The sequence below is a fragment of the Morone saxatilis genome, unplaced genomic scaffold, assembly GCF_004916995.1.
Source record: "Morone saxatilis isolate NCDOM2014 unplaced genomic scaffold, NCSU_SB_2.0 Contig10, whole genome shotgun sequence".
NCBI lineage: Eukaryota > Metazoa > Chordata > Actinopteri > Moronidae > Morone > Morone saxatilis.
This window is the reverse complement of record NW_023339652.1, coordinates 9,522,675-9,523,750: the sequence shown is the minus strand read 5'-3', so window position 1 is coordinate 9,523,750 and position 1,076 is coordinate 9,522,675.

Below are 1,076 nucleotides of genomic sequence, written 5' to 3'. Positions count from 1 at the left end.
TGTGTGTGTGTGTGTGTCTGGACTGTCTCCTCTGAGCACAGCGACACAGCTAGACCTCTTCATTTACAGTTGTCCCATGTCTATAGTTCACTAATGAAAAGCCTTTTGTTGCCCCAAACCTCCTGAGTGGCTTTGTATAGAGATACTGGCTGCTCTTTTTCAATGAGAGTGCAGGCAGCACCAGCTACCACACAGTGTGAGAGTGTGTGTGTCTACAGGGGGTAGAGCAGTTTATGCTCTCTATCGCTCTCCTTCTGGCTGTTTTTCCCTGCTATGAAATATTCATAATGTTGTTCTGTGTGTTTGTTTCAGTTTTGGCCAGTTCTGCTTTAACAAACACATCCTTGATCTCTGCATGTTTCTGAATAAATTCAACCAGATAGGGAGTTGATTAAACCTATAAATTGTCCATTGTCTAAATTGAGTTCTCCCTGCAAACCTGCGTCCCGAGCTGTCCCTTTAAGAGTACTGTTCCTTGCAGGGCTAACGTCATTGTCCACTGGTCTTGTTAATTTTTTTCCCTCCCTCCTAGCTCTCAGCAGTGACCTTGGGAAGTAGACGTACAGTCCACACACACCAGATGTGAGCATGCACACCGATATACACAGCACAGGTGTAAATTCACACACACACACAGATGAATGATTTCTCTTTATAGTTTTTCCTCCGTTGCCCTTTCTCTTCAGCTCTCCCTCTCTGTCCCTTTTTGTGTCTCCCTTCCTCTGTGTCAGTCTCTCTTTTATCCCTCCACTCTTTATGTTTCTGCTCTGTTGTTTGGTTCCAGTTGCAAATGACTGGACGGCGTGTGTGTGAGGAAAAAGAAGGCCAATTTAGATATTTACCACGGCTTGCAATTGTCCTTTTGGTGTTTGTATATTTGATTATTTCATGTTACATTTGTGTTACACTGCTGCTGTATGAGACATAATCACCCACACACTTCTCAGAGTGTCACATACAATACATATATTGTAATTGATGATGAGCCGTGCATGTGAGGTGATCTTCACAATTTGGCTGGTATCAAAGTTGATTTGCTGCGTGTCGGTATTTTGTATTCCGTACCTGACCGAAGG